The following is a 23,703-nucleotide window of genomic DNA, read 5'->3' as shown; positions in this document are numbered from 1 at the left end:
TTTATTATAAATCTTAAGATGAATAAGTAAAGTTGTATAGTCTCTAAGAGGGATATTATTAACAGCTTTCAAAGGTCTTCAGAGCCAAGCTTCAAATCTGTCAGGGAGAAACCAATAGCCAGAAAGGCAGAGAAATCTTCTTTAGCTCTTTCTCCTACTAAAGTCCCAGGAAAAAGAGTCAGAAACAGTTTGTGTCTCCTTGTTCAACTGCCTTCTCTAGATCACATTCTTCTCTGGAATTTTCCTTGATGGACAGATCTTCAAGCTTCCATTCATTGCAGCTGCTTTTCCAGGTTTTCTGTAGCATTAATCTCTTACACTATGTGCCAGCCAAGCACTGGGCTAAGAACTGGGGGAACAAAGAAAAACAAGAAACGGCCCTTGTCCTCTAGGAGCTTACAGTCTCAGGGAGAAAAATACATCAATAAATATGTAAGGAAGTTGGGTGGCATAGTAGACAGAGGGTCAAGCCTGAAGGCAATGAGACTCACTTTCCTGATTTCAAATTTGGCCTCAGACACTTACCAGCTGTGTGACCCTGGGCAAGTCACTTAAGTCTGCCTCATTTCCTCATCTGTCAAATGAGCTGGAGAAGGAAATGGTCAACCACTCAAGTATCTTTGCCAAAAAAACCCTAAGTGAGGTCATGAAGAAATTGATACAACTGAAATGACAGAACAACAAATAAAAATGTACAAATCATAGATTTATTTCCTCTTTTATTTTTGGGTTTAGTAGTGGTAGGAGTTCAAGACCAAAAATGAAAAGTAGCCCAAAAAGACTATAGCAAATAAGTATGAAGTAGTTAGGAAGGGTAGATTCCAGTCATTGGAGAAGAATGACAGACAGAAAGCTGGTGCTTGAGTAGAGTCTCCAGGAAGTAAGGGAGTTTATGAGCTCAGAGGATATATATTCCAGGCACAGGGCATGACCAGGGATCAAATGTCAGGAGACTGGACATGTTTCAATGGGAGTCCCGTATGAGTTCCGCTGAACCTACCTTGGAGGGTGGGAAGGGGAATTGGTGGAATTAGGCTGAAAGCTGGGACCAATGTAAAGGATTCAGAATGCCAAACAGAAGCATTTAGATTTAGCCCTCAATAAAGAGATGCTCATGAAATTTAGAGAACTCTCACATCACCTCTTATGTGTATCAATCAGCAAGTATTTATTGAAAGAGGTAAAAACAAGCTTAAGGACTGGGTTGGACTGGTGATTTCACAGTGATAGGGAATAACAGAGTAGGGAAAATCTTTAATGCAGGCCAGCACTGTCTTAGTGACTTGAGAATGGCCCCAGGCTGAGAGGTTAAGGACAACAGCCAGTATGTGGGCAGGATTTAAATTCAGGTCTCTATCCTCTTAGGGGAAAGGGGAGAAGTATTTATTAAGTACCTACTACTATGTGTGAGGCCTCCAATAAACCAAGAATAATCTCCTATTAGGCAACATCATCCGTCCAAAAAGACATGCTAAACCAATATTATGTATCTAAAAAGGAAGAGGCTGGACTCCATGTTCTCGAAGGTCCTTTCCAGATTTAAGTTGTATGATATTAGACAACCTGGGTCTAGAACAGTGATGGCAATGAAAAGAGGCAGTGAAAAATGTCCTCAGGCATGCAGCCTGCCCTGCTTACTAGTAAAGAACTCTGGCAAACTGGGCTTGGGCAACAGTGTGCATGCCCATAGAGAGGGCTCAAGTGCCCTCTTTGGCACAAGTGCCATAGATTTGCCACCATGAGCTTAGGGCATAGTTCTGATAGACCAGGTGGGTGACTTTCAGGCTTCTTCCATCATCCCCAGGTGCCAGATCATCTGTTCAAGGAAGGAACTGGCCTAGATGACCTCCATGGTCTCTCCCACTTCTTATATTTCATCTTTAAAATGGAGGCAGGCTGAAATAGATGATCTCAATTCCATTTTCAGTCTGTACCCCTTCAGCCAACCAGTGCTTGGACCACTTTTCTTCACTTCCTATTTCATTCAAAACTCAGCTCTTGTGGCATTCAGTCTTATGGACTGAGCTGGAACTAAGAGGTTATCTCATTCTACTCCCTTCTTTGACAGACTGACCATCTACTCTGAGTTCACACAGGTGGCAGATAGGGGAATCAAAATCCTTAAACCCCAGTGCCCTTTTCATTCTAAGACTCTTTCTCTAGTTCAATTTGTCAAGAATTTTAATTACCTACTGTGTAGACACTGTGCAAGTATGCCTCAAAGAACTTACAAGGGTGGGTGAGCCACCCTACAGAGATATAAACAAACAAATTAAATTAGAAGATGGAGAAATCAGAAAGTTTCAGACAAGCCTTGAAGGCAGATAAGGTATTCCTAGGAACTGAGATGAACCGGCAAAGCATTCCATTTCTACTCCTTTCGAGGCTGGTGTTGGGGGCGGCTTGGTGGTTATGAAGCACTTACTAAGGGCCAGGCACTGCCCAAAGACAAACAAAATTCCCCATCCTCAAGTCTTTCAAAATATAAGGAATTGGTGGGGAGGTCAGGAAGGTAAACCCACGGTGCCTCACATGTGCGCCAAGCACTTTGTTGGCTGCCGCCTGGCTGGTGCCCCCTTTTTGCCAGGCCTTGTCTGTCCATCACTGAGCTCGAGGTTGATCGTACCGGATCGAGGGCGCTCAGCAGCAGACAGGCCTCTGGTCAGGATCCCAGCGCCGGTAGGGCCGTTTCCTTCCCATTTCTTCGCCCCGGTGGTTTTGGACAGGTCCATTTCTGCCCTGGTATGGGTGCCTGCCTGCCGGCTAGCTCTGGGACCTCCCATATGGTACCCGACAGCCTCAGCCACAAGAGAACACGCGCTGCCTGGCTCCGCCTCTCGAGGGGCAGGACCAACACAACCAAGACCCCTTATTGGGTAGTGACGGCCACGCCCAGAACGCCCTCTAACTCTCTCTAGGGCTGCGGCGCGGCCTTGCCCTCCCCTCCCCTCTGCGTTCTTCCCGGCCCCCTAAGGTGGCTCCGTAGCGCGCCCCTCCGCCTGCTCCCCACGGGGGGCTGCGGGTCAGGCCCGCCCCGCGCTCTTATTGGCGGATTACGCCTCGCGCGAGCCGGTGGGTTCGCGCTAGGCCCATACGCCCTCCCCTTCCCTCTCCCTCTTCAGTCGCAGGATAGGGAGATTCGGTGCATTCGCGCGCGACTGCATTAAGGGCCTCGCACGGGGCGCGCCCCCTCCCCTCCCCCCAGCCTCCGAGGCCTCCTGCGGCCCTAGAGTAGAGGCTCTGGCGCTCGTGCCCCCTCCCCATCCTTCCCCTCCCTCTGCGACTAGCGCCCCACGGGCGTGCGCGCTCTCTGGCCCCGCCCCCTCACGCCGAGTGGGGCCGCGCGCCAGGCAGCGTGCGCGCTCTCGCCCCCCCCCGTCCCCCACATCCCCTCTCGCCCGCCTCGCGCCGGGTCTCGCGCCCCTTCCCGCCCCTCCCCCCTCGGGCCAGCCTTGGCGGCGGTTGGCCGGGGTACCTCGCGCGTGCGCTTGCTCGCTCGCTCTCGCCGGGGCTCCCGCTCCCTCTCCCCGCCCCTCCGCCACCTTCCCACGGGTCTCGTCGCGCGCGCTCGGGCCGGGTCTAGCTCGCGGCGGCGCCCGGGGAGGGCAGGGCTCGGTGCGGTGCGGTGCGGCGCGATATAGCGTGGCCCGACCCGCCGTTCGCAGCGGCTGCCCCTGTCTCTGTCTCTCCCCCCGCGGCGGCGGCAGAGGCAAAGCCTGAACCCTGCGGGGCGTGAGGGAGGGAGGGATTGAACGGGAGCGCGGCCCCTCCCCCCCTCGCCGCTCCCCCGCCCGCCGCCGGCCCCTCCCCCTCCCGGCCCGGGCGGCGGCAGCGGCAGCGGCAGCAGCAGCAGTAGCAGTAGTAGCAGCAGCGGCGGCAACGGCGGCAGTAGCTGCGGCAGCAGAGGCAGCAGCGGGAGAAGGAGGAGTAGCAGCAGCAGCGGCAGCGGCGGCGGCAGCAGAGAACATGGCGCCGGGGCCGCCGTCGCCGCCGCCGCCTCCGCCTGCTGAAGCCCCTAGGCCCGGCCCGCGCTGAGCCGGGTGAGTGAAGGAGCAAGCGGCGGACTCCATGGGATTGGGGGTGGGGGATGCCGAGGTTCACCCTTCCAGTTCGGGGAGGGGCCGGGGGTGTGGTGGGGGTGGGGGCTTTGGGCGGCTAGGCAGGCCCCGCCACCATTCCTCCTAGACGAGGCCCCCTTTCTTCCTACTGCTGCATTGCCCCCTTCCCCACAGTTTGGGCACGAGGATTCCGAAGAAGCTCAATGGGGGCACCCAACTGTGCCCCTTTCCCCGTGGGGGCGCCCAGTTGGCCGGGACAATGGGGGGGGCCATCGTGGCTCCTGCTCCCTACCAGCTCCCCCCTTCCATGTTTAAGAATTCTCGGGGGGAGGGCGGCCCAAGTGTCCAGGTTCTGAGCTTGTGAACAATAGAGGCATTCTGGGGGGGGTGGCATCTCCCCGGGAGCCCCCAGGGATGGCTTTCCCTTGGAGCCCCGGGGATGGCTCCCTTCCTTCACTGTCCCTCCTCCCTGCTTGGGCAGGAACTCTGGCCTGTTCTCCCTCATCTTTGAGGTCCTGCAGGCTCTGACTGGACTGCAGACCTCTTGTAAGCTAGAGCAGAGCTTTGGGCTTGTGTGACTCTCATCCTCTGCCAGGGAATCGATGTAGATGCAGCTGGGAAGTGTCTTCCTGAATTAGAGAGTCTGGGGACTGTTCCCCTAGTCCCTACATCCTATCAACCTTATCTTAGTGAGAAAGAGGGTCTGGCTGCCCTTTCTTCCTCTTCTTTTATTTTTCTTCTTCCTCCCAAACTTAAGCAGATTTTTCAGTTTTGTCATAGGATTGTATGCCTGTGTCTCTTTACCAGCATTATTAAGGCTCCCCCTCCTCCAGCCAGGACTTTAATCTCCTCCTAGAAGAGAAGGTTGATGGGGGTTCAGCTGACAAGGCATATTGTTCTTGGGGGGGGGGACTGCTTCCAACTTCTCCACCCTGCTCTCCAAGGGCTTCACTTGTAGGTAGTGCCCCTGGTCCCCAAGAAGCTCCCAGGTCAGCCTCAGGTCAGCCATGGGAACTTTGGGGTTTGGGGAGGATGGATTCCCTCTTCCTGGCTTTTGTGCCTTGGCCTTCCTGGTCTACAAAATGGTGATGTCAAAAAGATTTGGAAAGTACTCTGCCAGTTGTTTGTTGAAAGGGAGAGTGCCAAGTGTCAGTCAGGTCCTTGCCCTCTGGTGTTGCCAGCACTCCTAGAGCAGAGAGCCGCTTCACTGCCGCCCAGTGGGGTGTGTGCTCTTATTCTCTTGATAGCTCAGATCCTTACATCGTACTCCTCCCTTGGAGGAGGTAGCCTGTCAGCATGTGGAGGCCAGGGAGGGACCGGGGTGGCTGGCTGGGCCACTTAATCTTGGCCTTCTTTCTTCCCTCATCTTTTAGGACTAGGGATGAGCTTTATCAGAGGATGATGCTATTTTGATTTGAGCACCACATCTGACACAAGAATTTCCAGGGTCTGGTGCAAGAAGCCTTGAAATTGGAAGACATGGGTTCAAAACCTCCAATCTTTAGTTACTAAAATTTGGGGCCTTTTCCAACCGCAATTTCTTCATCTTTACAGATAATCTGTTCTCTAGAGCAGCTAGATGGTTCAGTGAATGGATATGGAGCCAGGAGGGACCTTAGTTCAAATATAGCTTCAGACACTTAACTAGCCACTGTGTGACCCTGGACAAGTCTTTTCACCTTTGTGTTTCCTCTCCTATAAAGTAGGGACCTTAATACCACCTACCTTCCTGGATTGTTGTGAGGAAGAGAGAGAGATAATTACAGACACACAGATACACACACACTCCAAACCTTAAAGGGGTATGCCAGATGACATCATACCATGAACCTTAAAGAGACATCAAAATACTGTTTTTGGCATCATAGAAAGGAACTACAGAGATCATTTCATCTACTCCTTTTATTTTTAAAGATGAGGAAACTGAGGCCAAGGAAGTTACTTGTCCAAGGTGATATAGCTCTCCAACCCCAAATCCAGGGTTTCTTCTGCTCTCCCAAGCTGCTGTCAGGCATGGAACTCAATTGTCTAGTTCCCTCATTTTATATTTGAGGAAATGAAAGCCTGTGGGGAGGGAAAGCAACTTGCTCTTGGTCAACCAGCTTTTTAGTGTTAGTTGGGACTAGAATCCAGAGCTCTAGCTTACCACTGTACTTCACAATTCTTATTCCTTCCTTCTTTGAGGAATTGGGTGCTGTCCACTGGGATGGAGGAGAGTCTTCTTTTAAACTGCTTTAATGAACAAATTAAACCCAAATGGGGTGTGTGTGTGGGGGTAGGTTTGTGCCCATGGAGCAATTGTGTGATCATCTGTGAGGGCCTGAGAGTGAACCATCATTCAGTGACCAGTCTTTGTTTATTCTAGCACTTTTAAAGAAATAGTTCTATGTGAATACTTTTCAGATGAAGAGCCATATTCAGGGTAATCCACAGAATTGAACCATTGATTGCTCAGCTGCTTAGGAGGTCTGTTTGAGGCACCGTATGGGAGTGTGGGAAAAACCCTAGGCCCTGGGTTCTAGCCCTCACTCCGTGGCCTTGGGAAAATGAGGAGAAGAATAAGTGGTCTTCAAGGTTTTAGTGCTAGAAATTCTGTAGCTGTGGAGATGATCTTCACTGAGGCAGAGGGTCCCAGTGGTATGAGGATTTGTTAGAATGTTTGGCTGAAAGAATTGAAGAATGTTTCTGTTAATGGCACTTGGGTCTGAAGATTCTTTAAATTAGGTGATAGCTGGATATTTCTGTGATTTATTTTCATTAGGAAGCTTTCCATGTCATAAACCATTCTGAATTTTTCTTAATGTGGTTGCGGGGGAAAAGATCACAAAGTCAGAGACTCTGGGAACTCTTAATAGTGACCATAATTTGTGTAATCCTTTGCATGTATTCTCATTGGAGCTTCATGGTGACCTGTGACACAGGTGATGGGCACGAATGATGATCTTTTTAGAGATGAGGAAGTAACATGAGACAGTAGGAAGAGCCTGGAGAGGCTCTTGTGGGTAAGCCCCAAGACCTCTCTAAGCCTGTTTTTTCCACCTGTAGGCATTAGACGACAATCTCAGCTCCTTCCACAGATAGATCTTATTATCCCTCAACTTCCTTAAAGTGTCACAGCTAGCAAGTGGCAGAGCCAGGCTTTGAAACTGGGTTGTCTTGTAACTCTCCAAAGGCAGTTTTCTGGTCATTATTCCATCACTGTTCCCAGGAGCTTCAGAGAGCCTCCTCAGGCTCTGCAGCAGTGTACAGGTTGTCCCTGTGAACTCCTAGCCCAGGTTCATACAATAGGAATCAAAGGCCCAGAGGGTGGATTTTTCTTTCGTGACCTGATAATTGGTACCCCAAAGACCATCAGATTTCCTGGATTCATGTAGCAGACCTGACCAGATAATGCCATTGGCTTTTGCAATGCAGAATTCTGAGGTGTCAGTCTTGGTTGTCTGGACCAGCTAATGTGCCAGCTGGGGCTCTTTGTTTTCAAAGTGGTGGCATTTCTTCATTGGGAGCCTCTGGGAAGGCCTCAGAAGATGGAGACTGTGGCGTTGGGTAGAAACAGACCTGATTCAAGCTTTTATCTCCAACCATTCTTCTCTTACTCACTTCTTTCCTTTTCCCTATGTACTCCCCTTTCTGGCACAGTTCAGACCAAGACCTTTAGGATACTGTATATTGGGAAAAAACTCAAAACAATGGGGCCACAGTGGAAAAGAGAAAAACTCTTTAAGATTTTTATTGGTGTATGGGGGAAGTGAGTCCTTGAGAAATGCATGCTAATGACTTAGGGGTAGAAAGAGATTTTTAAAAAACCCTTACTTTCTATCTTAGTATCAATTCTAAGACAAAAGAACAGCAAGAGCTAGGCAGTTGGGGTTAAATGACTTGCCCAGGGTCTCACAGTTAGGAAGTATCTAAAATCAGATTTGAACCCAAGACTATCCCACTCCAGGCTAACTGGCCTGGAACAGATTTTGTCACAGCCTTTCTTGCATCCATCTTTTGTTCCCACCATCCCAGTAAAAACTTTCATCAGTTTTTGCCTGAAATATTTAAAAAGATCCACATGCTTCAGAGCTAGAATGAGACTTAGAGATCAGTTAGTGCAGTGGTTCTCAATCTTTCTAATGCCATGAACCTGCAATACAGTTCCTCATGTTGCAGCGACCCCAAACAAAAGAATCATTTTGGTGGCTACTTCAAAACTGTCATTTTGCTACAGTTATGATTCTGAATGTAAATACCTGATATGCATTATGTATTCTCATTGCTACAAATCAAACATAATTTAAACATAGTGATTAATCACAAAAACAATATTTAATTATATGTTGAGAAATATTAATCCAGCAGGAGGCAGCCTGAGCGCTGGGGCAGGAGGTAAGTCCTGCCTGGGGAGGGGGTCCGCAGACGCTGCCTTCTTCTTCCTGTCGTTTCCATCCAGCTCGAGCTGAGGCTTCACTTTGCTGGGGTTACTCAGCTTTGTTATCCTCTCCAGGACTCGTTCTTAACCCCTCCGGAGCCAGCGCCGGGGTGCTCTCTCTGGGTCTCTGTTTGAGTCCAGTCTCCAGGCAACAGGGTAAATCCATCGCCCCTCATAGGGGAAGGGCTGCTGATATGTAACTAATATTAGTACAATGTGCGGGCAGCAGGGTCTCCGTTCTTTCTGAGATCTTGCTGTAAAGTAGCGCAATTTCTCAGCGGTTAAAGCCATCGGAAATATGTATTTTCCAATGGCTTTAGGCGACCCCTGTGTTTTGGTTGTTCGACCCCCGCTGGGGTTGCGACTCACAGGTTGAGAACCAATGATTTAGTGTCTTCAACTCACTGGATAGTTGAAGAAATAGGCCTGGAGAGAGGAAAGAGCCTTCCAGGTCCTTTCTGGTCATTATAAGGCAGAGGGAGGGTTTGTCCCCAGGTATCCTGACCCTGAGTTTGTAGCAGGCTGTCTTTCTGAGAACCATACTTAGAGGACCATAGGATTTAGGACCAAGAAGGGCCTTAAAGGCCCTCCTCTAACCCAGCTCAGTTTATAGGTACAAAGTACTCTGCTCAGTAGTACTTTACCTACAGAGACAAAAATGAACCTGTCCTGACCATCAAGGAGTTCTTGTTCTATCTGGTAGGTACTATATACACTTGTGCAGGTACATCCAGATTAGATACAAAGGGGGCAGCTAGGCAGCTCAGTGTATTTGAGAGCAAGGCCTAGAGCCATGTGGTGAACCTATGGCATTCATGCTGGAGGGGGCTGCTCCCTTTCCCCTCTCCACAGTGCCTGAGGACATTTCTCACATCATTTGCCCCTCTGCCCAGCAGCCCAATGAGAGCACTTCCTCCTGCCCTTATCTGGAGTAAGGTAGGGGGCTCACATGTACTAGTTTGGGCACTCAGTCTCTAAATCTGGCCTAGAGAAAAGAAGTCCTGGGTTCAAATGGGGCCTCAGGTACTGCCTTACTGTGTGACCCTGGGCAAATCCTTTAACCTTCATTGCTGGGGCTCTTACTTTCTGCCCCAGAATTGATATTTAGTATCCTTTCTAAAATAGAAGATAAGGGTTTAAAGAAACAAACATCAAAACAAACAAACAAAAATCACAGATTAGATAAAAGCACACTTGCCTCTGGTGATAGGAAGGCTTTGACTACTTCTTGAGGAAAAATCCCTTTTGGAAGGAGGGTTATCCAGAAGGGAGAATGGAGGCAGGGAGAACACTTGAAGAATAGCAGCAGGTATACAGTAAGAAGTGGAATCCTCACTAATGGGACAAAGGGCCTGAAGTAGGGCAGAAGTTGTGGATGTGAGGAGAAAAGGAACAACCCTACTGCCCTTTCCATCTCTTATTGTAACATTCCTTTTACATAGATGCAAGCCTTCTACTCCCTTGTTTAAAATAAAAACAAAAACTCAACCTGACATCCCCTTGTATACTCCTGCATTTAGAACTGGAAGTGATGATTTAGGCCAAACTCTACCTTGGATATACAAATGGAGCTTCAGAATAAAGTAACTTGTCAGGGGTCCCAATGAGTGTATGGCATGCTCCCTATTTGTTTCTCCTTTGATGTGTGCTGAGATAGGGGCATAGAACAAAGGTTATAAACTTGGGGTCTATGAAATTGTTTTTTAAATATTTTCCACAACTGTATTATACTATAATTGGTTTCCATTACAATCTTAATGTATTTTATGCATTTAACTATATTTTTCTGAGAAGAGGTTAGAAAAGGGTCCCTAGGTTTCAATCAGACTGACTGCCAAAAGGGTCCAGGATACAGAGAAAATGAAGAATGAAATACTTGAGTCAGAAGAGACCATAAATCCCAGCAAGTCCAATCCCCTTCTGAAACCAGATTAGAGCCAGTTACTGGAGTGGGCACCTTTGCCCCAGGGGACTTGGTTTTAGAGCCCTTGTTTATGAAATAAAAGCCTTGGACTAAGTGACCTATAGCCTTTTCCAGGAAATAATATCTTTTTGTTTTACCTTTGGTTATTTAGAAAAAAAAATAAAACATACAGTGCCTTTCTTTGAGTCATCTATATGAAGATTAGTTTACAATTTGGGAAATGATAGTGGTTGGGGAAAACTTTAGCCTTTATATTGTGAAGCTTCTGAGCACCTTGTTTGAAGAACAGAACTGTTTTTATACTGAGTCCTTGGTGATTTCAGTCTCAAATAGCAGTGGTTTAAATAGAACTTGAATTGCTGATATTAAAAAGAACAAACAAATTACTTATGCTCATTTTCTGAAAAGTTTTATCTCTAATGTTTGCCTTCATGCAGGGAATTCTTTTTTTTTTTAACCCTTACCTTCTGTCTTAAAACTATATATTGGTTCCAAGGCAGAAGAGTAATAAAGGCTAGGCAGTGGAGATTAAGTGACTTGTCCAAGGTCACCCGGCTTGGAAGTATCTGAGGCTACATTTGAACCCAGGACCTCCTATCTCTAGACTTGGCTCTCCATCCCTTTGAGCTGCCTAGCTGCCTCCAGGGGGAATTATTCTTGGAAAAAACCTCAAAAACATAATGTATACTTACTTGAGTTGAAAATAAGCAGCAGACTTTGTTTTTTCTTATCCTCTCCAGTATAACAACTAATAATTCCATCTTATGAAACTCATTTTGATACTAGGCTTCCTAGTTTGTAGGCTCCTTAATATCTCTGTGTGCTCTTTTGAAAGTCAAGTGCTGCATCCTGGCCCCTGGGGGGATATTGGTGTGTCATGATTTCTTTTGCGTGGTCACACTTGGCCTTTAGGGCTAGGCAACAGTTTGGGTAAAAAGAGCTCAGCATTGTTTGTACCACGTGCACCCCTGTACCAGGGCGACCAGACAAGCCAATATGATCTTTGGCTGCTTTGGGAAAGGCTTTGAATAGATGAGGGAGGTGACAGTCTCACTGTTGTCAGCTTCCTTGGTCAGAATGTGGAGTGCTCTGTTGAGTTTTGAGTGACACATCTCCAGAGGAAGGTGGTCAGGATAGGAAAGAGATCAGAGAACATGTCCTGAGAGGATTGGCTTAAGCAACTAGGGGACTCAAGTCAGAAAACACGCAGACTGACCTTGAGGGATGTGTTCAAGTATGGGGAGGGCTGACTCTGCCCTCTCGGCCCCAGAACAACAGTATGTAAGGGGAAGTTCCAGAGAGGAAGAATTTGGCTCATTAATGGAAAAATTTAACAGCTAGATTTTAAAAAGTGGAATAAATTGCCGTGAGAAAAAGCATCTTCCTCATCCATGGTCTTGTAAATATCTTGTTTGTCCACAGTAGTTTGCCTGTTGTCTCCTCATTAGACTGAGCTCCGTGAGGGCAGGGACTGTCTTTTTTGCCTCTTTCTGCATCCTTAGTGCTTGGCACAGAGTAGGTACATAATTAGTATCTGTTGACTGACTTATTGAGAGGAACCAGGAAAGACATCTTGCAGAAGGTGGGATTTGAGTTACGATTTGAGGGAGGGGAAGAGGGAGAACATTTCAGGCCTGGAGCATGGCTGGTGAAAAGAACTGAGGCAGGTGATAGAATGTCTTGTATCAGAAAGAGCAGAAAAGCTGGGTTCCTTGAATTGTGGAGCATTTGGAGGGCACGAAAGTGTAAGAAGGCACCAGTTTCTGAAAGACTTTAAAAGCCAAACAGGATTTCATATTTGATCTTGAAGGTAATAGGGAGTCACTGGAGGTTATTAAGTTGTGGAGAGCAATGTGGTTAATCTCCTTTTGAAAGACCATTTTGATAGTTGAATGAAGGATAGACTGGAGTGAGGAGAAAATTGAGACAGGAAGACCCAGCAGTAGTCTAGGCAGGAGTCGATGAGGGCCTGCACCTTAGTGGTGGCAGTGTTCTAAGAGAGGCAGGGTATTTGAGGTATCTATGGGACATCCTATTCAAGATGCCCAGTAGGCAGTTGGATATGCTAGCCTGGAGGTCAGGGCAGGAGAAGTAGATCTGAGAGTCTTCTGCATAAGAAGAGTGATTGGAGTTCTTGGAAGCTGGATGAAATAATGCTAAAGAGGGAGACTTTGAAGTCTTTCCATCTTCTGAGCTTCATATCATCCCCACTCCTGTTTTATTAATGTCATAATTACTCAAGGCTAGAATATCAACTGCTTTTTTTAAACCCCAAAATCAGTACTAAGTATCAGGGCCAAGTGAGTTAATATTAAAGTGACTTGTCCGGGGTCACACACCAGGAAGTATATGAGATTTGAACACAGGACCTCTTATCTCCAGAGGCCTGGCTCTCTTTTCCTTGAGCCCCCTGACTGCCCCCAGAATATTAGCCTTTTGAGGCATCTCCTCTCTGTCCCAAAGGGCAGTGACCAGCTCTTACTCTTTCCTATTCTCTTGTGTGCTTTTATGTATGTGATTATCCATTTGCAGTTGGGTTTGAAGGTAGGTTTCCCATGACTATAAGTCCAGAACCTGGGTCTCCTCTATTGTGCTACCAGAATTGAACACAGGCAGGGCTCTTACTAAGACTCCCAAGTAAATTGTTTTAATATAGGAAAAGTCATTAACATATAGTTGTATGGCATGCCTGAACAGAAAGCCTCCGATTTCTCATCATTCAGTGAAGGAGAGCTGGCTGGGAAGTCCAGTGCCCAGGCCTGGGAAACATTAGACTTACTAGGATTCAGACCAAACAAAATGATTGCCATGCATTGACAGAAATAATTAGGAAACTCCCATTGTTCAGCAGCAAATTGATTGTGTACACATTAAAATAGGTAATAAATTAATATGAGATTTTTTTAAAAGTTAGTTTTTGGTTTACTAAATACAGTTTAATATATATTACAATTATACATTTTTGTTATTTAAACTATAAATATTGCAAAATTATGTTTTTTTCTTGAAGTGGCACACCAACCAAGCTATGCTCGGTTTTTTGGCTAATTTTGACATACCAAACTCAAAAGGTTGTCCATCACTGCACTATGTTCAGAGCAGAGAATACAAGGAGAGGTAAAATACTAGCTGCTCTCAAGACCATATGCTTAAACTGGGGATGACAATTACATAAATAACTGAAGTAAGATTAAAAAAAAAGTGAAACAGTCCTAAGGAGAAACCCAGGCAAAGTGCTATGAGAAATTTGAGGGAGGAGAGATTACATTTGCCAGAGGTGTTACTGAAGAGTAGAGAGTAGAACAAGGATGGCTCAATAGAGTAGAAGATACTTGGACTGGTCCTTGAACAAAAGGAAGTAGTGCAGAGGCCAAAAGAAATGGAGTGAGTTCATTCCAATATGAGATTTTATTAGCCTCCTGGATACTAGGTTTTGGTCTTTAACATGCTTTGCCCTTCAAGGGAATGATTTCTCTTGGGGGTAGTACTAAAAGGCCTTGTGATAACAGGTATCCAAAGCAATAAAGACCTAAGATTGTAGTTGGCCCCCTTATAAGAGACACTACTATTGTGATGTAATTCTTAAGGCCTAGAATTCATTAATTTCTTTAGTCATCTGGCTGGCAGGAGTTTATTTCCCATTAGTTAAAAAATAAAATTGAAGTCATTTGAGAAATCCAAAAAGGTCCAGAGTATAGTAGTAGTAGATCTATGTAACTCTCTCTGCCCCATTAGTAACTTTTGGATACAAATGGTAACAGTTGTTAAAGTTTCAAGTGGATTTGTTGTTTCTGAGTGCATAAGATGGATATTTTATTTTTAAATTAATGATCATTTAAAAATTATCCCTTCTTTCTATTTGCCCCGATCCTTTGAGGAAATTTAAAATAAAATAAAATAAAGCCCTTAATACACACTTGAACATTTTGGCAAAATAAATTCCCCTAATCCTGTCCAAAAATATGCCTCTTTCTGCATTTTAAATTCATCCTTTGTGGTATGGTCAACTTCATTCTTCTAGAATTGTGATATTAGTTTCTTTTTTTTAAACCCTTACTTTCCACCTTAAAATCAATTCTATGTATTGGTTCCAAGGCAGAAGAGTGGTAAGGGCTAGGCAATTGGGGTTAAGTGACTTGCCCAGGGTCACCTAGTTGGGAAGTGTCTGAGGCCAGGCTGGAGCCCAGGTTATTCCATTTCTGAGCCTGACTTTCAATCCATTGAGCTACCCCTCTGCCCCTTCTATATTAGTTTCCAGAGTGGCTGAACCAAACTACTGCTCTACCCATAGTATACTAGTATACCTATTTCTCTAACATTTGTCATTTTTTCTTTTTTTATATTTGCCAGCTTAATAAGTATTAGGTTAACCTCCTTTATTTTAATCTGCATTTCTCTAATTATTATTAGTTGAAATAGCTTTAAAAAACATAATTGTTCATAGCTTTGATTTCTTCCTTGAAAACTACCTGTTTTCACCATTTATCTATTAGGATATAAGCCCATCTTAGTCCCATAATTTTGAATTAGTTCCTTATATATCTTGGATATGAGATATTTATTTGAGAAACTTGCTGCAAAAATTTCTTTCTCAGTTACTTATTTCCTTTAAAATTTTTATTACATTAGATTTGTCTGTACAGAAGCTTTTGAAATCTCTTGTAATCAAAATTGTCCGTTTTATCTTCAATGATCCTTTTTAACAGTTACTTAATCATGAATTCTCTCATCCATAGATCTATATAGTAATTTCTTTCTTGTAATTTGTGATATAATCTTTTGTATCTAGGTCATATATCCACTTGGAGTTTATTTTGGTGTATGGTGGGAGGTGTTAGTATAAACCCAATTTCTGCCAGACTGCTATCCATTTTCTTATCAAATTTTGTTAGATATTCCTTCTCTCAAGACCTTGGGGTTTTTTGAACTGTTTGCTTTTTAGTAGGTTGTATACCTAATTTCTTCCACTGACCTACCTCTCAGTTTAAGCAATATCAAATCATCTTAGGTATTATGTATAGACCATTTTAGCTTGTGGCAGGGCAGATTGCTCTATATCATTTCTCTCATATCCACTTAGTCACCAAATGTTTGAATGTCTACTATGTGCAAGCATTTAGGAAGGTGAAACATGGCATTTCAAAAATTTTAGAACTGGAAGTGAACTTAGACAATATTTTATCTAGTCCTCTCATTTTACAGATGGGAAAATAGGTTTAGAGCTAGGAAGAAAATTTCCCTAAGGTTGTATGACTAAGAAGTATAAATCTGGGTCTGGAACCCTGGTCTCATCTTGACAAACTGATGTCCTGCTAGAAACCATTGTCTCAAAGAGGTAGTGTAGAGGCAGTGAAAGTTCAGACCTCTTTGAAAACCCTTCCTTACCGATTAAAAACCAAATGCTCCTAGGGGACTGAAAATCAAATCTAACAACAGGACAGAGACAAGGAACCCTCCTACTGGACTCAACTTGAAAGATACTCCCCCCAAAAGCCTGAATTTGAGAACACTCTGGTTTAAGGGGAAGGAAGAAGGAAGGCCCCAAGTCCTCTCCCCCACCTACAGTACTGAGCCTCCAGCAGTGCCTGGAATCTCTCAGCGGGCAAGGGAGCTAGTCTGGAGGGAGTACCTTGGGGGCAAAGCTGTGCCAGGCTCAGGACACAGGTGGTGGGGAAGCAGTTGGAGAAGTGCAGAGCAGACAGCCTAGTCACAGCCTAGACACTCCATATTGCCCCCCATCCTGAGGTTTTGACCTCAAGGCACATCCAGCTCTGCAAGTTCAACTCCTCTGGGCTTAATCTTATCAAACATTTAGAGGGCAGGGAAGCTCAAGCTCCAACACCCCTCCCCCACAGACTGCTCTGAGAGCCTTGCTAAGCTCCAAGGGTGAAGGTTGACAGAAAAACCCAAACCCACAGACCCAACACATAATGAGAGGAGCAAGAGCGCAGGCAACTACAGGGGGAAAAGAAGGGAAAAATATGAGCAAACGACAGAAAAAGAAATTACAATTGACAGCTTCTATCCAGGCAATGAACAAAGAGCAAATGTAACAGGAGAATCAAGGAACACCAAGCAAAAACACAGAAATTCCAGTGAATTGGACACAGGCTTTGGAAGAATTTAAAATACAGTTCAAAACGCAATTAAGAGAGGCAGAAGACAACTGGGAAAAGAACTTAAAAAGCAAGATAAGTCATCTGGAAACAGAAAATAGTGTCTTGAAAGCCAAAATTAATCAGCTTGAAAATGAGGCAAAGGAGATGAAAGATCAGAAGGAGAAGGATGACCAAAAAGCCAGGGATAAATTCAGTCTTTAAAAACCAGAATACAACAATTAGAAGCAAGTGACTTCACAAGGCAGCAGGAAACTATAAAACAAAATCAATAGAAACCATTGTGTCTCTTGCCAGTGTGATATCAGCTTGTGGAAAGAGTTAAAGAGTACGGTTAGGATAATTTTTGTCTCCTTAATTTTCTTTTCAAGTTTCATGTTAAGGATAAGTAACACTTGTCCCTAGCATTGGCTCTCCATGTGTTAATGATGTCCTTCCATGTTTTAGAACTGTATTTCTTTTGGATCTGCTTTTGCATATATAATTGGATACACAGTCGCTTTAGACTTTCTAGGAATGGATACATGGCATTAGGCTGGCAGCACTTAATGACAGTGTGATTTGCTTGCCCACAACATCTTTACAAAGATGGGAGTCCAAATGTATTTAATATGGCTTAAGGTGACAGGTTCATGAATATTTTGCTCATTTGGTCTTCATCATCAGCTTTGTGAAACTGAATAATACTAACAACCTTCAAGATTGGTGAGAGTGGGGTAGGGATCTTAACAGCTGTTATCTCTTTTCACACAGAAGGGACCTGGGGCTCAGGGGGTGAGAGAGACTTGCCTAGGCTATGTTGATGGCAGCATCAGGTCTCAAGCCCCATGACAAGATGGAACAAAACACTTACTGAGATGATTATATCTGATTCATTTTTCACAGTATCTAATACCTGTAATTATCATGTTAGAAAAAGTGATCACTTTTTGTTAATGTTTAACTTGCCCTTTTGTCAGCAAGTTGGTTGCTGTCTTGTTGAGAAATGAAGATTTTAAGGTTATTTTCTACCTCAGTAAGGGACAGTAGAAGATGATAAATCTACCCAGGATTATAGCAACCAAGGTTCCCATCACAAGAGAGAACAAGGCTCCTACTTATTATACTATGAGAAAGCAAAATGTTCAAAAACTTTAATTTCTTCCTGGTTTACTCAGGATCATTTTCCCTCCCTCCCTCCCTCCCTCCCTCCCTCCCTCCCTCCCTCCTCCTTCCCCCCCCCTTTCTCTCTTCCTCTCTCTCCCTCTCTCCCTCTCTTCCTCTCTCCCTCTCTCCCTCTTTCCCTCCCTCTCTTCCTCTTTCCCTCCCTCTCTTCCTCTCTTCCCCTCTCTCCCTTTCCCTCTTCCTCCCTCCCTTCCTCCCTTCCTCCCTCTCTCCCTCCCTCCCTCCCTCCCTCCCTCCCTCCCAACTACAGCTAGGAAATAAGTCATATTTGAATCTAGGGCAGCAGGTACTTCCACCACTTGTTCCCAGACCCAGTGTCTATTGTATCCTTTGAGCCTGAGGGATCCACAACCTTATTCACCCCCCAGCCAGAAGCAATATATGGATGGGCTACCATGCTCAGCTATCTGGGCCACATCTACCTATCTGACCATTAGTATCAAGACTTCTTTTTTTTTTCTGGATAAAAGATTTTATTTCACCCTTATTTGTACCACTTCTAAACTTTTAAAGAAGACACTCTTAGAAGAATAGTAATTGTCCATTCTTCTTCAGTAGAGAATAAGATAAAATTTAGGCATCATGAATAACTTTTTAACTATAATTATTCTTTAAGGATCCTGAAATAAGTTGCTGAGAGAAATTCTCTTTCATAAGCAGGGTCTTATAGGGAGTAAGTGACCAAAATGGAAGTAAAACCTTCTAGTTTCTCCCTTTTTTACTAACCCAGAGTATCTTACATTTCCAAACACAGTGTGTGCTGAGTCCCGTAATACTCTTCCAGGGATCCATAGTGTGTCATCAGGACTTCTGCTTCTGAAATGGCAGAGCTACCAATTCATGTTTGTGGTACTTTAAGGGTCACAAAACGCTTTCCTGAGTAATAATTAGTGTTGATATTAACCTTACTTTATAGATGAAAAAACTGAGGTTCAGAGAGGTTTACCCATGGCCACCAATGTTGCAGAACCCAAACCCAGGACTTTTGACTTGGAGCACAGTTGGGTTTTGTTCATTATGTGCTGCTGCCTCTCTCAGTGTAGTAGGTAGTATATGTTGGGATGGTGGCTTTACCTTTTGGTCTTGCTTCTTGGAAAATTTCTCCCTTTTCTAAAAGTTCTTTGGGCACATTATTATTTTACTGTTTTCCCCCCAAATCCCTTGTTTTAACTTAGCCATGTTAAAGATTTTCAGGCAAGCTACTAGTTGCTTTGGTTTCATTTCTTCCACTCCCCTAATTTTTAGAAAGAGAGGCTTTCATTTATTTTTTATTTTAAACCCTTACCTTCTATCTTAGAGTCAATACTATGTATTGACTCCAAGGCAGAAGAGCAGTAAGGGCTAGGCAATCAGGGTTAAGTGACTTGCCCAGGGTCACACAGCTAGGAAGTATCAGCAATTGGGGGTACATGGGAGCACACTTGGACTGAACATGATAGATGTGTTTAAGTGTGTGGGTGATGAAGAGTATATTCTATAATGAGAATGAAGCTAGCTGCTAGAGAGATTACTGTGATGATGGAGGTGGCTCATGTCCTAAAGGAGTTCACAGTCTATTAGGAGTGTGACATGTACACCAATAACTAACATATGATAGAAACCCAGGGCACAAAAGAAGGATGAACAAAATCTCATTGAAGGTGTGAAGGCTGGAAGAGGTAGTGAGTGGGGATAACAGGCTTCACTGAGGGAGCCTTCAAGGATGGGCAATATCTCAATATTCCATTGGGAGAATGGAAAAGAACAGACAGGAAAATGAATCAGTAAGCAGACTATATTAGGGTTAGAACAGAATATACAGTACTCCCTTGAGTGGTTTCCTCCAAAGGAGAAAAGAGAGCTAGGAGCTCACAAACTGCCTTCCTTCCGAGAGCCTTAAAGGTGAGGTGAGTGTGGTGGTCCTTAGCTATCAGTTATAAACAGATTGATGTCCAAAAAGTGGTGTAACTGAACCAGTTAAACATGACTAGTCACTATCAGGACTCCTAAACTCTCAGCCCAAAGATCTTTCTAGTATACCGCAATACTACTACGTTTTGGAACTTTTTGGACTTCTCAATGACTTCAATTTATTCTATTTTATTTTATTTTATTTTATTTTTTACCAACTAATGGAAAAGAAATCTATCAGCTAGATGACTAAAGAAATTAACCAGTGAATTCTAGTCATTAAGAATTATGTCACTCTAGTAGCATCTTTGCCAAAAGGTCCAATCTCAAAAAGCATTAGCAGGTCTTTATTGCTGTCAACTGAAAAACTGACCTTTTATTTTTATTTCTTTAATTAATTAAGAATATTTTTCCATGGTTCCATGATTCATGTTCTCTCCCTCCCCTCTTCCCTCCCAACTCCCTGAGCTGACTAGCAGTTCTACTGAATTATACATGTATCATTGTTCAAAACCTATTTCTGTATTATTAACATTTACAATAGAATAATCATTTAAAGTCAAAATCTCCATTCATATACTAATCGAACCACGTGATGGATCATGTCTGCATTTCTGTTCCTACAGTTCTTTCTCATAAATTCCTCTGGATTGTCCTGGATCATTGCATTGCTACTACTAAAGGAGTTCATTACATTCCATTGTGCCACAGTGTGTCAGTCTATGTACAGTGTTCTCCTGGTTCTGCTCCTTTTGTTCTGCATCAATTTCTGGAGGTTGTTCCAGTTCACATGGAATTCCTCCAGTTCATCACTCCTTACAGCACAATAGTAATTCCATCACCGTCAGATAACACAATTTGTTCAGCCCCAATTGATAGACACCCCCTCATTTTCCCATTTTTTTTGCCACTATAAAGAGTGTGGCTATAAATATTTTTTTTACAAGTATTTTTCCCTATTGTCTCTTTGGGGTACAAACCCAGCCGTGGTATTGCAGGATCAAAGGGCAGGCATTTTTTAAAGCCCTTTGGGCATAGTTCCAAATTGCCTTCAGAATGGTTGGATCAATTCACACCACCATTAGTGTCCCAATTTTGCCACATCCCCTCCAATATTTATTATTTTCCTTCACTGTCATATTGGCCAGTCTGCTAGGTGTGAGGTGGTACTTCAGAGTTGTTTTGATTTGCATTTCTCTAATTATGAGAGATTTAGAACATTTTTTTCAGGTATTTATTGATAGTTTTGATTTCTTCATTTGAAAACTGCCTATTCATGTCTCCATAAGACCTTTTAGGACTACCCCAAGAGAAAGCATTCCTTTGAAAGACAAAGATATTGCAGACCAAACATCTGGTATCCAGGGGGATGTGATTCTTTTAAATGACTTGGTGAATTCTTAACCAGCTTAGGAATCAGGTGATTCTTAAATATCCAAACACTTTAAAAAATGTTTTAGTATTTTGTTTTTTTATAATTACATGTAGAAACAATTTTTAATATTAGTTTAAAATTTTTTTGAGTTTCAAATTCTCTTTCCCTTCTCTCCCCTCTCCCAGAGATGGTCAGCAATTTAATATACAATTTACCTGTAGTATAATGCAAAACATATTTCCATATTGGTTATGTTGTGGAAGAAGACACATAAAAATCCCATTAAAAAAAAAGAAAAATAGTATACTTAGATCTTAATTTTCTATCAGTTTTTTCTCTTGTGAATAGCATTTTTCATCATGAGCACTTTAGAATTGACTTGGATCATTCTGTTGCTGAGAATATCCAAGTCATTAAGAGGTTGATTATCATAACATCATTGCTATTAATGTGTTCAACATTTTGCTGATTCTGTTCATTTCACTTTGTATCAATTCATGTAAATCTTTCCCGGTTTTTCTGAAATAATATTGCTCTGACATTTCTTATAGAATGATAGTATTCCATTATTATATACCACAGTTTATTCAGCCATTTCCCAATTGATGGATAGCCCCATAATTTTCAATTCTTTGCCACCACAAAAAGAACTGCCATCAGCATTTTTGTACAAATAGGTTCTTTTTCCCATTTTTTTTTCCTCTTTGGGATATAGACCTAGTACTTGTATTGCTGGATCAAAGGTTATGTACAATTTTAGAGAACATTTTGCTCTTTCTCTAAATTGTTCTCTGAAATGGTTAGATAAGGTCACAACTTCACCAACAATCTTAATGTTTCAATTTTCTCTACATCCTCTCTTAACATTTTTCCTTTTCCTTTTCTTGTCATATTAACAAATATAATAGATATGAGGTGGTACCTCAGAATTGTTTTAGTTTGCATTTCTCTAATGAATAGTGATTTAGAGTATTTTTTTCATATGAATATAGATAGCTTTTGATTTCTTCTGTGAATTGCCTGTTCCTATCCTTTGACCATTTATAATTTGGGGAATGATTTATATTCTTATGAATTTGACTCAATTCTCTATGTATTTGAGAAATGAGGCCTTCAACAGAGACACTGTAAACTTTTCCCCCTAGCTTTTTACTTTCCTTTTAATCTTGGTTGCAATGGTTTTGTTTGTTCAAACCCTTTTTATTTTAATATAATTAAAACTATCCATTTTATATCTCATAATGTTTTCCATCTCTTGTTTGATCATAAATTCTTTCTTTGTCCATAGATCTGACAGGTAAACTATTCCATGCTCCCCTAATTTGTTTATAGTATCATCATTTTTGTCTAAATTATGTACTTGTTTTAATTGTATCTTGGTATATACAGTGTGAGATATTGGCTTATGCCTAGTTTCTGACATACTGTTTTCTAGTTTTCACTGCAGTGTTTATCAAATGGTGAGTTCTTGTCCTGAAAGTTTGACCTTTTGGATTTATCAAATGCTGCATTACTATAGTCATTTATTCCTGTGTATTGTGTATTATCCCACTGATCTACCACTATTATTTCTTAGCCAGTACTGGATTGTTTTGATGATTTCCATTTTTTGATAGGTAGGTGGCACAGTAGATAGAGTTCCAGACCTGAAGTCCAGAGGACCTCAGTTCAAATAGGTCCTCAGAAACTTTCTAGCCCCATGACACTGGGCATATCACTTACCCCCAATTGCCTCACCCTTGACCTTCTGTCTTAGAGTTGTTACTCCCAGAGAGAGTAAGGATTAAAAAATAATGATAACACAGATCTGATACATAATCATTGAGATCTGTTCCTGCTAGGCCACCTTCCTTCACATTTTTTTCATTCATTCCTTTGATATGCTTGACCTTTTATTCTTCCAGATTAATTTTTTAGTTATTTTTTCTGCCTCTGTAAAATAATTTTTTTTGGTTATTTGGTTGTGGCACTGAATAGGTAAATTAATTTAGTTAAAATTGTCATTTTTATTATACTGGTTTGGTCTCCAATGAACAATTAATAATTTTCCAGTTTTTTAGAACTGACTTTATTTGTGGGAAAAGTGTTTGTAATTGTGTTTATTTAGTTCCTGGGTTTGTCTTGACAGGTAGACTCCCAGTTATTTTATGTTGTCTTTATTTCAAATGGGATATCTTTTTTCTATCTCTTGCTGTTGGATTTTGCTGGTAATATAGAGAAATGCTGATAATTTATGTGGATTTATTTTTTTAAAGTTCTTAATTATTTCAACTAGTTTTTTAGTTGATTCTCTGAGAATGCCATCATATTATTTGCAGAGAGTGATAGCAAGATGTTGGGGGAAAGATAAAAAGAAAAATTAGTCATTGTCCCAGCCCTCATGCAGCCTATTAGCGTATTATATCAGAATAGAAGATTGTCTATATTTCTTCCCCCTTTGGAGGGGTCGTAAATTATTCCCAAATATTTTGGAAAAGAAATATTTATCAAATGAACAAAGAGAACTTGTTCAAGACCCTTGAACTGGTTTATTTTACTGAACATGGCTAGAAAGAAATGATCACTTTGGGGCAATATGAAACATTTTTCAGGTTGTTATCTTCATTAGATAGCAAACTTCCTTTCCCTTTTGGACAAGGATTAGCATGCTGGAGCGCTTTAATTTTATTTTTCCAACAAGGATGACAAAATGGGATAGTCTATAAGGGAGAAGTTGTTCCCAGGTAACCTGGGGTGTTGAGTCCTCTCAGTTCTTGTTG

The 23,703-nt window shown here is 42.9% G+C and overlaps 1 protein-coding gene across 1 annotated transcript in view; it reads left to right on the top strand.

Annotated features, from left to right (window-relative positions):
• Positions 1-3,902: 3,902 nt before the first annotated feature.
• The window catches only part of ARHGAP35 (Rho GTPase activating protein 35), a 160,832-nt gene continuing 141,031 nt past the window's right edge, over positions 3,903-23,703 (top strand). The window contains exon 1 of the mRNA XM_001364886.4: positions 3,903-4,040. The gene's annotated coding sequence lies outside the window, so the exon portion shown is untranslated. The remainder of the gene's footprint in view (positions 4,041-23,703) is intronic.

Source organism: Monodelphis domestica, chromosome 4 (assembly GCF_027887165.1).
Source record: "Monodelphis domestica isolate mMonDom1 chromosome 4, mMonDom1.pri, whole genome shotgun sequence".
In the NCBI taxonomy this organism is placed as follows: domain Eukaryota; kingdom Metazoa; phylum Chordata; class Mammalia; order Didelphimorphia; family Didelphidae; genus Monodelphis; species Monodelphis domestica.
The sequence above is the reverse complement of the archived record's forward strand: the minus strand, read 5'-3'. Positions and strand labels throughout refer to the sequence as shown.